A 17,722-nucleotide genomic window follows, 5' to 3' on the forward strand; every position below is an offset into this window, starting at 1 on the left:
GCCCGGCGCGGTGGCTCACGCCTGTAATCCTAGCACTCTGGGAGGCTGAGGCAGGAGGATCGTTCAAGGTCAGGAGTTCGAGACCAGCCTGACCAAGAGCAAGACCCCGTCTACTAAAAATAGAAAGAAATTAATTGGCCGACTCAAATATATAGAAAAAATATATAGGAAAAATGAGCCAGGTGTGGTGGCACATGCCTGTAGTCCCAGCTACTAGGGAGGCTGAGGCAGGAGGATCGCTTGAGCCCAGGAGTTGGAGGTTGCTGTGAGCAAGGCTGACTCCATGGCACTCTAGCCAGGACAACAGAGTGAGACTCTGTCTCAAAAAAAATAAAATCAATGTGGCCAGTGATTGCTTTGACTTTTATACGTTACAGGTCTAGCCACCTCTCTGTTATACCTCCATTTGCTTTTCAATCTTCTTTGGATAAATAAGTTATTAGAATTCTGCAGCAGATACTGTTTGCTCTTCACCAATAACTTCTCTGACTTCTGCACATGCCAAAAGCAAAGCAACTCTCTCCCTGGGCGTTACTTTGGGCTGTGAGAGCATGTTCCGGCCTTACTTCCGGGGAAAGCCGGAAGTCCTGGGAGCTGATGTTTCTAAGGGCAGTTCCCAACCAATGAAGGTTGAGAACTCATAGATAAAGCCCCGAGCTTCTCGGCTCCTTGAATTGAACCATTCTGAGCCTGTTCTACACCGCTTCCCAGAATTCCTCAGACCTAGACTGAGCTCTAGTTCCCTGCATCCGTACCTTGCTCAACAGCCATCTTTTTTTTATTTTATTTTATTTTATTTTATTGAGACAGAGTCTCACTTTGTTGCCCAGGCTAGAGTGAGTGCCGTGGCATCAGCCTCACTCACAGCAACCTCAAACTCCTGGGCTCAAGCCATCCTCCTGCCTCAGCCTCCCGAGTAGCTGGGACTACAGGCATACTCCACCATGCCTGGCTAATTTTTTCTCTCTATATTAGTTGGCCAATTAATTTCTTTCTATTTATAGTAGAGACAGGGGTCTCACTCAGGCTGGTCTTGAACTCCTGACCTCGTGCAATCTGCCCGCCTCGGCCTCCCAGAGTGCTAGGATTACAGGCGTGAGCCACCGCGCCCAGCCAACAACCATCTTTATTATTGGCTCCCTCCTTTCCCCACTAAATCTCCCACCCTCCTGCTCTGCCTCCTGGAATCATCTCTCCATAAGCTATTTACACTCAAAACACTTTCTCAAGACCCGGAGACCCATGCCAGCCCACACTACAAAAACTTTGAGAAGATCTATGTTTGCAACAGACGGACGATTTGACAATTTAGATGTTGTCTAGTCATTCCATCAAGTGTTTGCGTGTCTTTATCTAAATGGAAGTTAACGCTTCTTGATACCAATCAAGCTCCCACCAAAGTGTTGAGTCAAAACAGGTGGACAGGATACATCAATGGTATTCAAATGTTCCCCGACTCCTTATAGCATTGGGAATTCAGGCCAAACCTGTGTCAACAAAATGCTGTTGGAACAAAATGCACGCATGCCATCTTGGTCCATTAGCTCATTGAGGTCTGCAGTATGCAATTGCTTTCTTATTCTTTTGTGTTTCCATGGTATCTTATAATGAGTCCCCAAGTCTGACCAAAGCATATATTTCTCACCCTCCACAACATACTTCTACCAGGAATGACCATTTTTGCTTCATACTAGTAAATTCATACAGTGCATGGCATTTATTTTTGTTTTCTGAAGAGAAGGCTGAAACTAATAATAATGTAATTGGGCTTGCTATTCTTAACCACCCGTCCTCAAAACCACTCAGTACAAACAACTCCTAGACCAACTCCGTCTGGGAAAAGCAGATTTAGAAAGGAGGGAGACACTATAGACAGTACCACATGCAAGGAAGAAAATATAATGTCTAGGCCTGATACATTGTGGGGTGGTACAGGATGTTGACTCACTTTGCAACTATAGTTCTTCCCGAGCTTAGGAAAAAAAAACCTAAGTGGTCTCTTATGCAACGAGAACAGCTCAAACAAATCTCTCCTAACCCTGCATTGCTGCACGACTAGATCTTGCCAATGTTAATATCTGTATTGGACGCTCTGTGTAATTATTTTTTTCCGAAAGAGCAGACCAAACAATCTCTCAAGTATAGAAAACTCTCTGTACACACAGTACTGCCCAGTACAAGCAACAAGGAGAGCTTGACAAATGAAAAGAAGCCAGAAATATTGATGAAATTGGAAAAGCAAACTCATAGTTCCACCCTAAAAAGGGAATAGACTTGCAAATAGCACAACCTGCCGAATCGTGTTGGCCAATGAGATAGAGCCAAACACCCCAGCAACCTCTCCCGGGAGAGAACTCTTGAGTTTTTATGAAGCAAAATTCCAGAGTTATAAATAAATGTTCCGAACAGCTCTATAATTACTTGTTACTCCTGAAGTATTACCTGGGCAGAAATGCATCTTACTTAAGGCCTATTTTACAACCTGATCGGTAATAAGGAATTTAGTCCAAGAAGGTACATTTTTATTTTAGGCAGGGTAGACTATAAACATGCCACCTCCTTCTACCACGGGGTGAACATTTCCCCACAATTCCACCTCTCAATCGGAGAGATCAGAGGCTGAGGCCTCTTGGCTGACTTCAGCCTTGGACTTGGTACAGATAGGATCATGAGCAAATAAATGACATCTATCCATTTACTTCTCAGCAAAATCTGCAACAGAAAGTCTTTCCCACCCCAACAAAAGTGCTTACTAAAAAGAAACTAGTTTGTGGGAACTGATAAGCAAATCTTTTCTGTCTTTCAGCTCTTCGTTCTTGGCCTTGGAAAGATGTACATCGTTCCAATGAGGGAGCCCTCAGAGGATATAGAAGCTTTTTTTACTTGCTTGTTTTCGTGGCCTTTGAATTGCCCGGATGCTACTCCTGTCATCTGTGCCAGGAACCCAGAGTCATGGGGTTTTCTGGCCTTTCTGGCCCTGTCCAAACCACCAGTTCTATTGATTTGGCTTTGGGAAAAAACATCCTTTCCCACTGATAACTTTTTTATAACATTAAAAGTAAGAAGGTAAAATGATGGAATCACACTTTTAAAAGAAAAAAGAAGAAAGCTTTTTAAGAAAAGATTTCCCAGGTACTCCGTAAGATTTGAGAAAACATTTTCTGCAAACAAATTTAAAAACCATAGTAGAAAAAAATAGGTTAACATGATGAATATTATAGTCATGTTTTATTGTTTTTTATTTTCAGTGTCTTACCGCGTTAAGTCATGTTTTAATATGTATTTTATCTAGAGCTTCCCATCTTATAACAAATATTTCTGAAGATGACATTAACACCTATAATATCGTTAAGCCTGTAGACTGATTTAGAAGCAAAGGGCTATTTTCCTTAAATATCATGCCATCTAATTAGACTCTATGCCTTATAATTTTTAAAAAATTCTAATTCCAATAAACATGAAAGTTGATAAACAGCAAAAATAGGTAACAGAAATATCATACATAATTTGCTTCTTATCTGTCATTTGGCTATTAAATATTCTTTTGTGCCTATGTTTGTGCTGAGTTCTAAGGAAATGTGAAACAAATATGAAAATATGATTTTAAACTTCAACGGACTTGCTGTTAGTTAGGGGGAGGGATGGAAGACACAGTTCTGATTACATAATTTCTGTTTTTTTTTTTTTAGACAGAGTCTCACTCTGTTGCCCAGGCTAGAGTGAGTGCCGTGGCATCAGCCTCGCTCACAGCAACCTCAGACTCCTGGGCTCAAGCGATCCTCCTGCCTCAGCCTCCTGAGTAGCTGGGACTGCAGGTATGTGCCACCATGCCCGGCTAATTTTTTCTAGATATTTTTAGTTGGCCAATTAATTTCTTTCTATTTTTAGTAGAGACGGGCTCTCGCTCTTGCTCAGGCTGGTTTCGAACTCCTGACCTTGAGCGATCCTCCCACCTCGGCTTCCCAGGGTGCTAGGATTACAGGCGTGACCCACTGTGCCTGGCCTGATTACATAATTTCAAAAACTACCCAATGACATGGTAATTAAGGACCCCCACTACATATACTACCCCTGCAATTCTCCTTGATCTATTCTAAAGTCCAGCCAAACCACAGTGACTTATTATTCCTTGATAGACCCTCACCAAGCTCCACATGTTGTTCAGACAGTCTTTGCCAGTTAGGTGTTCTCTCTCTCAACATCTCCTAACAGAATCTTTTACCTCAGTTAAATGGAATCATCATCCCTTCCTCATTCCTTCTAGGTAGAAGTAAATCTTCCTTCTGCCTGAATTCTTTTAGCTCTATTTATTTCTCATGTTGTTTTTATTTTTTAATTCAATGCAGTACTATAAATATTTGTGTATATTTTTTATTTGCCCTACTAAAATTACGTGTAATAGCTTGAAAGTGAGTTATCATAGTCTAAGAAGGTTAAAAGGAGGATTTAAACTTGGTTTAGGCCAGGCGAGGTGGCTCATGACTGTAATCCCAGCACTTCGGGGTGGTCGAGGCAGGAGGATCGCTTGAGGCCAGGAGTTTGGGACTAGCCTGGATGACATGGCAGGACCTCATTTCTACAAAAAATTAAAAAATTAGCTGGGCGTGGTGGCATGTACCTGCAGTCCTAATGACTTGGGAGGCTGAGGCAGGAGGATCCCTTGAGTCCTGAGTTAGAAGTTGCAGGGAGATGTGATTATGCCCCTTGCCGCCCAGCCTGGGCAAAAGAGTGAGGCCCTGTCTCATAAACAAAACAAATAAACAAACAAACTTGGTTTGGACCACTAAGGATGATTATGCAAACTAGGACCAGATTGACTAACCAGGCGGGAGGATCGCTCAAGGTCAGGAGTTCGAAACCAGCTCTGAGCAAGAGCGAGACCCCGTCTCTACTAAAAATATAAAGAAATTAATTGGCCAAATAAAAATATATAGAAGAAATTAGCCGGGCATGGTGGCGCATGCCTGTAGTCCCAGCTACTTGGGAGGCTGAGGCAGGAGGATTGCTTGAGGCTAGAAGTTGGAGGTTGCTGTGAGTGAGGCTGACGCCACTGCACTCACTCTAGCCTGGTCAACAGAGCGAGACTCTGTCTCAAAAAAAAAAAAAATTGAAAAAAAAGGGGGGACGTGGACTCTTTTAAGGGATACAGGAAGAAGAGATGGTAACTTGGGGACTGTCAGTCCTGCTGAGAACTGAATGAAAGGGATGTGTCTCCAGCAATTCTACAGCCTCTGTCCCCAGTCTGTTGCCTTCCTAAGTGCTGGCCGCAGCTTGTGACCCCTACTTGCCTACGTGTCCCCAAAGCAAAGGTTTGCAATGAGGTACCCCGTGTTTCCAATTTGCTCTTCAAAAAGACCCAGGAGTTTCTCAGAAAACAATTCAATCTGCATCTCAGAAGAAATCATATCGAAAAACAAGATATTGGATTGGGCAAATAAAAAAAAGAGACATACACATATTAAATTTATTATGTATAATAAATTTTTATAATAAATTTATAATACATTATTATAGCCAAATTAAGCGGTGCTACTGTTTTGAAATACATCAAGAGAACAATCATATTTTGTTTAGAGTCCTCTTTGAGAATTATATTTACATTTTGATGTAGTTGATATTTATTTGCTTACATAAGAAAAGACATCCTCATTAGTATAGTGGTTAGTATCCCCGAAAAAAAGAAAGAATAAATAAAAATAAGAAGAATAAAAACTATTAACAACAAAAAAAGAAAGGACACAAAATGCCAGAAAACAGAAGAAAACATCTCAAAAGGCTTTCAATATATATTATAGCAAATTCTTCTTTTTTTTTTTTTTAAAGCAAGGAACAGGGAGGTGGATATCTGAACATTTTTTCCTTCTTCAAACTGCATTCCTGTGGCATTACTCAAATTAAATCTTTCAGTCACATTGGAAGTGGAAAGAGAAAATGACTGTATTAAAACCCAAGAGAAAATCAATCCGGATCGTGTCATTGTATTTTTCTGTGTCTGTAACTGCCCAACCTGTTCTGCTTGGGAAAGTATACGAATATAATCTGCACAAGATGAAACGGTGGGCAGTCTTCACAGCCCTGTGTCTTAGAGTGAATTTTGTTTTGAGAGACTGAGAGTAATGCAGCTATAAGTAGAAAAGCCAATTTGAAAACCCTTGTTCTATGCCTATGGGAACCTCTTGATTTATGTCTTACTCTTGGAGAAAGAAAGGAGGTCACATATGAAATACACTTTTTTTTTTTTTTGAGACAGAGTCTCACTCTGTTGCCCAGGCTAGAGTGCCATGGCATCCGCCTAACTCACAGCAACCTCCAATTCCTGGGCTCAAGCGATCCTCCTGCCTCAGCCTCCCGGGTAGCTGGGACTACAGGCATGCACCACCGTGTCCAGCTAATTTTTTCTATATATTTTTAGTTGGCCAATTAATTTCTTTCTATTTATAGTAGAGACGGGGGTCTCGCTCTTGCTCAGGCTGGTCTCGAACTCCTGACCTCTAGCTATCCTCCCACCTCGGCCTCCCAGAGTGCTAGGATTACAGGCGTGAGCCACCATGCCTGGCCATGAAATATATTATTAAAACACACTTTTTTGAAAAAAATAATAATAGTCATGTCAGAAAACAAAGCGCTATTGTTAGAATGACTGTATAGATTTCCCAATTGTGTCTTTTGATTTCACAACTTTGATTTTTGCACGGCAGGATTGTTGAACATAGCAGAACTCTGTCCTTATGCACGGAGAAGCAAGCATGATGTCTTATCACAAAGTGAATTTACAATTAGCTAATGATAAATAGTAACAAAGATGTAAAAACAAGCAATATTTCTTGACTTCATTCTTTGTGCGTAAAAACACGTATATACATAGAGCTCATTTTTTTTTCTTTTCATTCATTAATTTATTCATTTAAAAAGCATTTTTAGTGGACCCCCAAAAGATATGTCTACTGGAATATATGAATATGGCCTTATTTGGAAAAAAGGGTCTTTGCAGATATAATTAAGAGTCTTTTTTTTTTTTTTTTTGAGACAGAGTCTTGCTTTGTTGCCCGGGCTAGAGTGAGTGCCATGGCGTCAGCCTAGCTCACAGCAACCTCAAACTCCTGGGCTCAAGCGATCCTCCTGCCTCAGCCTCCCGAGTAGCTGGGACTACAGGCATGCGCCACCATGCCCAGCTAATTTTTTTTCTATATATATTAGTTGGCCAATTAATTTCTTTCTATTTATAGTAGAGACAGGGGTCTCGCTCTTGCTCAGGCTGGTCTCGAACTCCTGACCTCGAGCGATCCTCCCACCTCGGCCTCCCAGAGTGCTGGGATGACAGGCGTGAGCCACCACGCCCGGCCTAATTAAGAGTCTTGAGATGAGATCCTCCTGGATTACGTGGGGGGCTCTAAATGCAATGACAAGTGTCCTTACAGGGACAGAAGAGAAGAGGAGAGAGGAGAGAAGGCCACGTGAAGACACGGCCACAGCCAAGGCACAAGCAGGGATTGTCCCCGAGAGAGACAGTGGGAGACGCACTATAGAAGAAGTGCTTTGGTTTTGGATTTCTGTCTTCTTGACTTGCAAGAGGAAAGATGTGTGCTGTTAGCAGTTTGTGGCGATGGGTTATAGCAGCTCTACGAAATGACTACGACATCTCGAAGCACCTTCCACGTGCCAAGTATGCAATGAGCCGAGCTTCATGCATAAGATACTGTCTTGTCCTTGGAGGAATCCCAATTGCACGCATGGGACAGACGTGGAACAGTGTGTACTCTCAGTGGAGTTTAGACCAAAGGACAGTGGGGACCTAGAAGTGGGTCCCAGTGACCGGGAGCCTTCCATGGTGCATGAGTGCACTGGACAAGCTCAGGGTCTTCCGTATTCCAAGACACTTGGGGGTGCTTGGGATAACATCCCATAGGAAACAGCATTGTCGCTAGTCTTGCGAGTGTGGACAGGAATTTTCAGGATGAAAAGTTGGAAAACAGGCTGTATAGGAGATATCAAGTGAAAGAAATTGGAAGTATAAATTGCATTCTTTTTTCTCCATTCTTTGACCTGGAATAGAAAATAAAAAAATAAAAAAATAAAAATTGCATTCTTTTTAATGGCTGAGTAGTATCCCATGGTGTGTGAGTATATATATATATATATTCCTTGGTTGAGGGCCACTTATGTTGATTCCATATCATTGCAATTGTGAGTTGTGCTGTGATAAACATTTGGGTGCAGGTGTCTTTTCGACATGGCTTCTTTTCCTTTGGCTGGTTACACGGTAGTGGGCTTGCTGGAGCAAATGGTAGGTCTGCTTTTAGTTCTTTGAGAAATCTCCAACGCCGATCTCCACAGAGGTTATCCTCATTTACATTTCCACCAACAGCATGTAAGTGTTTCGTTTTTACTGCGTCCACATTTTTTTGACTTTTTATCATTTCCTTTTTTCTTTTTGCCGTAAAAATGAGAAACGATTTTGCTAAATGACTTTTTGATAATGGCCATTCTGATTGGGGTAAGATGGTATCTCATTGTGATTTTAATTTGCATTTCCCTGGTGATTAGTGATGTGAAACATTTTTTCATGGTTCTTTTTTTGGCCATTTGTCTATATTCTTCTGAAAAAAATATGTTCATTTGCCCACCTTTTTTTTTTTTTTGAGACAGGGTCTCACTTTGTTGCTCAGGCTAGAGTGAGTGCCGTGGCATCAGCCTCGCTCACAGCAACCTCAATCTCCTGGGCTCAAGCGATCCTCCTGCCTCAGCCTCCCGAGTAGCTGGGACTACAGGCATGCACCACCATGCCCGGCTAATTTTTTCTATATATATTAGTTGGCCAATTAATTTCTTTCCATTTTATAGTAGAGACGGGGGTCTCGCTCTTGCTCAGGCTGGTTTCGAACTCCTGACCTTGAGCAATCCGCCCGCCTTGGCCTCCCAAAGTGCTAGGATTACAGGCGTGAGCCACCGCACCCGGCCCATTTGCCCACTTTTTAACGGGATTATTTCTTTTCTTCTTGCTCAGTTGTTTGAGTTCCTTGTAGATTCTGGATAATAGTCTTTTGTCAGAGGCCTACTTTGCAAATATTTTCTCCCATTCTGTAGGTTGCCTATTTACTCTGTGGGTTATTTCACTTGCTGTGCAGAAGATTTTTAGTTTACTTAAGTCTCGTGTTTACTTTTGTTTTTGTTGAATTTGCTTTTGGGGTCTAAGTCATAAATTCTTTGCCTAGGCCAATGTCCCAAAGAGTTTTTGCTAGATTTTCTTCTAGAATTTTTATATTTTCTAGTCTTACATTTAAGTCTTAGGTTAGTTTTTGTATATGGTGAGAAACAGGAATCCAGTTTCGTTCTTCTGCATATGGCTATCCAATTTTCCCAGCATCCTTTTAAAATTTCAATTGTTTAATTAGTCCCAACCAAAACACTGTGGGAATCTCTTGATTTTTCTCCCTGCTTCCTGATCTTTCCATGTTCTTATGCATCCTGCATGCTACCATAGGGAGGCAAAACTTTACCTATACCCTCTTAGGGGTTTTCACATGATACTGAGAATAAAATTGATATAAGAGGTCATCAGGAGAAAAGAATACAAATTTATTTAATACAGGCCGGGCGCGGTGACTCACACCTGTTATCCTAGCACTCTGGGAGGCCAAGGCGGGTGGATTGCTCAAGGTCAGGAGTTTGAAACCAGCCTGAGCAAGAGTGAGACCCCGTCTCCACTATAAGTAAAAAGAAATTAATTGGCCAACTAAGATATATATGTAGAAAAAATTAGCCGGGCATGGTGGTACATGCCTGTAGTCCCAGCTACTTGGGAGGCTGAGGCAGGAGGATCGCTTGAGCCCCGGAGTTTGAGGTTGCTGTGAGCGAGGCTGACGCCACGGCACTCACTCTAGCCTGGGCAACAAAGCAAGACTCTGGCTCAAAAAAATAAATAAATAAAATAAAATAAAATAAAATAAAAATAAATTTATTTAATGCAAGCTTTACACAGGAGCCTGCATAAGAAAATGAAGGTGCAAAGATGCAGTTAAAGTTGAACACTTATATCAGGTGTCCTCAAACTACGGCCCGAGGGCCACATGCCACCCGCCAAGGACATTTATCTGGTCCACCAGGTGTTTTTGCTGCCGCTGCCTGTCCTGCTTAGCAGCCGACTCGTCCCAGGCCCACAGTGCGCACTCTCCAATGGTCTGAGGGACAGTGGACTGGTCCCCTGTTTGCAAAGCTTGGGGACCCCTGGCTTATATACTGAATTGGACAAAGAGCAGTAAATTGTGAAAATGTGACCAAGACAAAGGGGCTTGGGCTAGGGTTGTTGGTTGGGTGTAGAGGTGACCGGGAAGAGATGGGTCAGTTTAATAAGGTTTGTTTGTACAGATTCCCCTTGGCCTCAACTTCCTTGATGATAAGAATGACACTTTCCTTCTGGTATAGGGAGGCCATCTTCCACGTGGCAATTTCACCTCCTGCTTTTAAGAAACAGAAGAAAGTTCAGAGCAACCTTCTTGTCCTTGCTGTTTTTCAAGTGCCTTTAAACCCAAGGAGTCAATATGCCAGAGCAGTTTATTTGGGGGTGGCTATTTCTTTAATTTCGTCACCACTAATAGACAGGTAAATTGTGCTCAGTAGATGAAAGCTCTTAATTTTCAGCATAAGCAATAAAGATTTTTTTCTTTTCAATAGTCAAAGAAAACAAATGTAGAGTCATAGGGAAGAGATTACATGGTGTGATAAATAGTTTAAGAGGTCATTAGTGATGAACAAAGAATGCCATCCCTTTAACACAAGAACTGCTCGTGTCTCCTTTTGTCAGAGGTTGACCCATTCCCCCTACTCTGCATCCCACATCCGTCCATCCGCCCAGGGACCAAACCAGCGCCAAGGCAACATCGCCACCTGCTGGGAACCAGAGAAACTACAGAACTGAATTATCTTCATTCAAATATTCTTGAATTTCAGGATTTGAAGCTATATTAAAGAATCCCATTTTGACAAAACAGATGTAAACAAATTCCAGTTGTGCTTAATGACAGTTATTTTTTTTTTGCCAAAATGTTTCACTTTAATTGTAGACGCAGCTCCTATATTGGGTTTTATAAAAAAAGCATGTCTTTCAACATGCATCCAAACAATGTTCAGTATCATGTGGTATAATAGCAACATTTAACGTAATTCAACGGCTTTAACCCAAATACACTTACTGCTTAAGTACATCCTACAATATATAGCTAACTTGAGAAAACCTGGATCTTGTTTAACAGTTATACTTTATTCAACTTTGCTGTTACATCCTAGATGAGTGTTCAAAAATACCCAACCTTAAATCTTTAAAACAATCCTAAAAAAATAAAAATAAATAAATAAATAAATAAACAATCCTGATCTCCGCTTATAGAGTAAGCGTAAATCACAAGCTTGTATTGCAAAAAACTGTTAAACTGGTTTTGTTTTTCTTTAAAAAAAGTTGACCAATTGTCAGTGATAAGGATCAATTACATTCCCCTGACAATTTTTATCTTTTAGGTCATCATGCTATTGTTAGATAATAACTCTTAAACTTTGGAAAAGCTGCAATTTAGGAATTGCTATTCTCTTTAAATAATTGACATTTTTACTCAGTTGGCGCCATTAAATTATGGGCATTAAATCAAGCAAGTTTTGCAATGGGGGGGGTGGTTAAAAGGTACATGTGATTCTGTGAATCTCTATTCAAATTGGGTGGAATAAAAATGTAGTTCAATTAAAAGGATTGTGGCCAGAGGGAAAAATTTTGCATTGTTACTCTTGATAATGGATGATCTTTTCTTTAATTTATAATGGGCAATGTAAGGGTGTAAGTAGTAAAATATTTGCATAAAGTTGGTTTTTTGGGGGGGTTTTTGTTTTTTGTTTTGTTTTTTTTTTTGGTTTTTTTTTTGAGACAGAGTCTCACTTTGTTGCCCAGGCTAGAGTGAGTGCCGTGGCATCAGCCTAGCTCACAGCAACCTCAATATCCTGGGCTCAAGCGATCCTCCTGCCTCAGCCTCCCAAGTAGCTGGGACTACAGGCATGCGCCACCATGCCCGGCTAATTTTTTCTATATATATTTTTAGTTGGTCAATTAATTTCTTTCTATTTATAGTAGAGACGGGGTCCCGCTTGGGCTGGTTTCGAACTCCTGACCTTGAGCGATCCTCCTGCCTCGGCCTCCCAGAGTGCTAGGTGCATAAAGTTTTTAATCGCTTCATTATTAATAATGAAAAAGCAGAAAGATGTACAAGTAATCTAGGTAATTGTAATGTATGATAACTTGTACATTGTAAAACACTAAAACTATGAGTGTAAGTTAAATGAGAAAATTGCAATCACTGTAATTGCAGCTAGAATAAAAATTTGCATGCTTACAGAGCAGGGCCGGGTTGTGTCTTCTGATGGAACTCCTGTTAAATCACGTTAGGGCAAACTTCTGGGGTGTGAGGTGAGCATTTGCATTTTCTCTAAGGTTCCCTTGCGCTTGTCTTGTCACAATGTCCAGGGGACAGTGAAAACAGTTCTTCACTTCGCCCCTCAAGACAATTATGGAGCCATAATATGGAATCCAGTTCCCATGGCCTTAAGGGACTCTCTCTTCTCTCTTCTCTCCCTTCTCTGTCCTCCTTGTCTTCTTCCTCTCTCTTCTTTTCTCCTCTGTTATGTCAGTCCTTTCTCATCTCTGAGGGTCATTTGGCTCCATAACATTTTCCCCTGGACGAAGCTAGAGCAAAATGGCAAGAGTCACTCCCGGCCCTCAAGCCCTACATAGGGAAGGGCAGGTCTGTCCTCTGAGTGAAGCTTCTAAAAGACAAACAAAACTTTCCTTTACTGATGCTGTTCTTATTTTAAGGCATAGCAAAATTCGTCCTTTCTCCACCCATTTTGAAGTCCCTACCGTGTCTCCACGAAAATAAGACAGGGTCTTGTATTTATTTTTCCTCAAGAAGACACCCTAGGGCTGATTTTCAGGGGATGTGTTATTTTTTTTTAAGTACGGTACAACCATCTGCATTGATTCAAATACAGTGAAGTCATCTTCTTCTGGAACATCATCCTCACTCTCCAGACCCCGAATCCCATCCTGAATGTCTTGCGACTCTATTTCCTTTAGAGCCACTGGCCCTGATCTCTCCTGTCGAGCACTAGAGCTCTCACGGGGCGGATGAGAAGGGCTGCTCCTGTTCTTTCCCGCTCCGCGACGACACGCATGGGTTGTGCAGATGCGCTGCCCAGCCACGCCCCTCACTAGGGCTGATTTTCATAGCCACACCCATAACCAGGGCTGATTTTCATAGCCACGCCCATCACTAGGGCTGATTTTCATAGCCACGCCCCTCACCGGGGCTGATTTTCATAGCCACGCCCATCACCAGGGCTGATTTTCATAGCCACGCCCATCACCAGGGCTGATTTCCATAGCCATGCCCATCACCAGGGCTGATTTTTCATAGCCACGCCCATCACAAGGGCTGATTTCCATAACCACGCCCATCACCAGGGCTGATTTTTTTCATAGCCGCGCCCACCACAAGGGCTGATTTTCATGGCCACGCCACCACCAGGGCTGATTTTCATACCCACGCCCATCACTAGGGCTGATTTTCGGGTAGGGCTTCTATTGTGCACAAGCTTAGACATCCTGCTAGGGCTGATTTTATGGGTAGGGCTTATTTTCGGGGAAACACGGTATTTATTACTCTGGTTTGGTATTGCCTTTGGGTGGGGGGCAGTATGTGGGTGGGGAAACACCCATCCCAGGAAGGACATGAGGGAGTTTGAAGTTCTATTTGGGGTGGGGGGGGGCGTGAGTCAGCCCAGTGACAATGTCCCAGTCATGCTCCTTCACACTTCCTCTGCCACTCGGGCTGGCTTCTAGCTGGCTCTCTTCCTCCCCCCGGGGGGCTTCCAGCCAACCTGCTAGACCTACAGCTAATAAAGGATGGCTTGTATTGATTGCATGAAAGGATGGTGGCCGTCTCTTTCATATCAGTTACACAATAAGGCTTCTGGGCAAACTCCACGTGTATATTCTGTTGCTTATGATCTGAGCTAAAAAGGGAAAACCAGGCTTTCTGTTTTGGGTGTCTGACCACGAGACCTCCGGTCTGTAGCTCATTCTCCTGCTGTAATTTCTTCCATCTGCCGTATCGTAGCACAAGGGCAGAAGGAAACCATTCACAAGCTCAAGTAAGATATATTTTTAGGACAAGGCAGATGCTAATGGAAAGCCATGAGAGTAAAACTCAGGGACATTACCTTCTCACTGACTTTGGGATGGGCAGTTTATCAAAAAGCAAACTTTTTTTTCTGCCATTAAAAAAAATGTTCTGCCATTAATTTACAATCATAGATGGAAAACAAAAAATAAAAAAAAATTTTTTAATTTAAAATATTAAAAAAAAAAAAAAGCAAACTTTTTTTTTGCTGGCATATTTTCCTAATGGCTGGGTATATGCCTTAACTATTCGCCATCTGGGAGCCGATGAGAGTTACATGTGCCAGCCACTGAAATGTTGGCATAGGCGCCAGGGGAGCTTGTGTAATTAGGTAAAAAATTCAACCCATCACATGAAGTGGGGTCAAAGGTTTTTTTTAGCATTTTATCTCCAAAGTTAGACCCACACCTGGGATCTAAGAATGGCCAAAACTTTCCAGAATTGCCATTATCCGATAGCAAGAGTTCTCAATGATGGTTGCACACTTTAGAATTACCTGAGACTGTTTGAAACTACCAGTGCCAAAGCCCAATCCCAGACACTTCTCCCAGTGAGGCTCGATTTTAGAGAGCCCTGACTACACACAGGAGGAGATCCTCGCATCGTGCACAGCAGCCTGGCAAAGTCTGCATAAAATCACTCACCTCTCATCTCTGGGCGCCACCGCTGGAATCCCTGGAGCTCTGGCTTAAGGTGAGAGACACCTAGCACAGGACCTGGGGCACAGTGACTGTGCAATGAATGTCACTTCCCTTGTATTTCAGCGCCCTCTATACTCTCTGATAGTTCCGGGGTGTTCCATGGACTCCCCTTGGTGTTAGTGTTACACCTCCCATCTTCCCCAGTGTGGACCCTGCCCTGATCGTACAAGTTGCCTTGGCCATTCCCATGATCATTCCCCTGGTCATTCCCATGGTCATTCCCATGGCCATTCCCTTGGTTATTCCCATAATCATTCCCAGGGCCATTCCCCTGGTCATTCCATGATCATTCCCCTGGTCATTCCCATGGCCATCCCCATGGCCATCCCCATGATCATTCCCATGGCCATTCCCACGATCATTCCCATGATCATCCCCATGATCATTCCCATGATCATCCCCATGGCCATCCCCATGATCATCCCCATGATCATTCCCATGGTCATTCTCATGATCATCCCAATGGTCATTCCCATGGTCATTCCCATGATCATTCCCATGGCCATTCATTCCCATGATCATCCCCATAGTCATCCCCATGATCATCCCCATGGCCATCCCCACGGCCATCCCCGGGGCCATCCCCATGATCATCCCCATGATCATCCCCATAGTCATCCCCATGATCATCCCCATGGTCATCCCCATGATCATCCCCATAGTCATCTCCATGATCATCCCCATGGCCATCCCCATGGCCATCCCCATGGCATTAATGCTGCTCTCCTTTGGCATGAACATGGTTCTTCTCATTGGCCTCGCTCCAGACTACTTAGATTAAAATCTCAAGAGGGAAATTAGAGTATATAAACATATGGTTTTTAAATTTCCCCAAGTGAACACAGCTTTGACTTCATGAGGGAGCAGAGCAATTGGAAGGATGAGAGGGGTCCCATTGGGTGAGGAAGTCTTCTTGATTTTCTTAATAAATGCATAGAGGAATTCCTATGTACTCTAACGGAAGTGTAGGTAAAAACCCATTTGTAGACTAGAACTGCTGAGACGGAGTCGTTACCTTCAAAGAAATGTAAATATAAGGAATATGTTTCCCTGTAGATTCCCGAGTTTGTATTAATATAAATGAGTCCCAGAGACCAGGGACTGATATTAAACCATAACATGTGAAACTCATGGAGCTCATGTTAAACCCAGATATCATGAACTTTCGGTGTGGCTTCAAACAAAAGTTGAGAGTTTCCTTCCTTTCATTCCTTCTCTGCACTACACGTCCACTACATACACATATATGTAGTGAAAGATCAGAAGCAACACATAAAGAAACTTTATCAAAATGCCGTATGAATTTACAAGTGAAATTTTCATAAGATAATTTAAGAATATCTTTCATTGTAATGGGAGAAAAGTAATAAACTCTGGGGTAATGTCTTTTGGTTTATTTTTTATTTATTTATTTATTTTTGAGACAGAGTTTCACTCTGTCGCCTGGGCTAGAGTGGCATGGCGTCAGCCTCGCTCACAGTAACCTCAAACTCCTGGCCTCAAGCGATCCTCCTGCCTCAGCCTCCCGAGTAGCTGGGACTACAGGCATGCGCCACCATGCCCGGCTAATTTTTTTTCTATATATTTTTAGTTGGCCAATTAATTTCTTTCTATTTTTAGTAGAGACGGGGTCTCACTCTTGCTCAGGCTGCCCTCGAACTCCTGACCTCGAGCGATCCTCCCGCCTCGGCCTCCCAGAGTGCCAGGATTATAGACGTGAGCCACCGTGCCCGGCCTTTGGTAATGTTTTAAAGAAAGTTGCTTAACGTAAATACATCCTAATAATCAAGCCCAGTCTAACAAATAAGCATGCATTTCTTTCTGGGTATTATGATCTTTATTACAAAACAAAATATTTTACGTTGAGGTAACATTTCCAAAGGTATTTGTCAAAAATCAGTTGAATTTTATATACAGAATCTTGCTGTGTGCAACCCACGTAAGGAATGGGAGAAGAGTTTTTCTGGCATTGCACACAAACTGATTTTTAGAAAACATAAAGCTAAGAGTTATCTATGGAAAGAGGGATTTCTCTCACTCTCCCCTCACTCTCCCCTCCCCTCCCATGATCAGGGAGACGATATTCATGGGAGATCCACAAAAAAACAAGGAACAGGATACACTGGTTGGGAAAAAAGAAAAAGTTCTGTTTATCCCAAACACCTCACCGTGCCATAATTTGAAGGTTTTTTTTTTTCACAAACCAAATATTGAATCATATAGTATTTGCTACTGCTTATCCCAAGAATAGAATTCTCTGGTCTTCCGTGGAGAAATTCTATGCAAACTTCCAACCCTGATGTCTTTCCTGCCCACAAGCCTTCCCTGATTCTCCAAGGCAAAGTTTGGCCACCCTCCCCAGTGTCCCCATCTATGCTGTCCAGACCTCCGATTTGGCCTCTACCATGCTAGATTGTAACAATTCTTATTTTCCTTGTATAGCTCCCTCCTTAACTCTTTAGCTTTATCCCTTCTATAAGCTCCTCGGGAGCAAGAAACAAGTCATTTTTTGGTTGTTTTTTTTTTTTGTTTTTGTTTTTTTGACACAGAGTCTCACTCTGTTGCCCAGGCTAGAGTCTAGCTCACAGCAACCTCCAACTCCTGGGCTCAAGCGATCCTCCTGCCTCAGCCTCCCGAGTAGCTGGGACTACAGGCATGTGCCACCATGCCCGGCTAATTTTTTATATATATATATTTTTAGTTGTCCAATTAATTTCTTTCTATTTTTAGTAGAGACTGGGGTCTCGCTCTTGCTCAGGCTGGTTTTGAACTCCTGACCTCGAGCGATCCTCCCGCCTCGGCCTC

This window comes from Microcebus murinus, chromosome 29 (genome assembly GCF_040939455.1).
Source record: "Microcebus murinus isolate Inina chromosome 29, M.murinus_Inina_mat1.0, whole genome shotgun sequence".
Taxonomy (NCBI): Eukaryota; Metazoa; Chordata; class Mammalia; order Primates; family Cheirogaleidae; genus Microcebus; species Microcebus murinus.